We start from the raw sequence: 225 nt of genomic DNA, 5'->3' as shown, positions 1-225 counted from the left end.
GGCCGCCGATAGCTTCTCCAGTTGTGGTGCAGGTCAAGGTGAGCGTGTCCCCCTCTGGCACCGACACCTTGTCTTGGGGCTGATGCAGTTGGAAGGGCCGACGCATCTGGGCACCCACACCTGGGCATGGTAACAGGAGGGTTTGGGGCTGAGCAAGGCGAGAGCGGATCTGGATTGCTCCATGTCTGCAGCAGCTCAAGCTGAGAAACATCCCTGGACACATCA

Source organism: Apaloderma vittatum, unplaced genomic scaffold, assembly GCF_000703405.1.
Source record: "Apaloderma vittatum isolate BGI_N311 unplaced genomic scaffold, ASM70340v1 scaffold27813, whole genome shotgun sequence".
NCBI lineage: Eukaryota > Metazoa > Chordata > Aves > Trogoniformes > Trogonidae > Apaloderma > Apaloderma vittatum.
Note: the sequence above shows the minus strand (reverse complement) of the source record.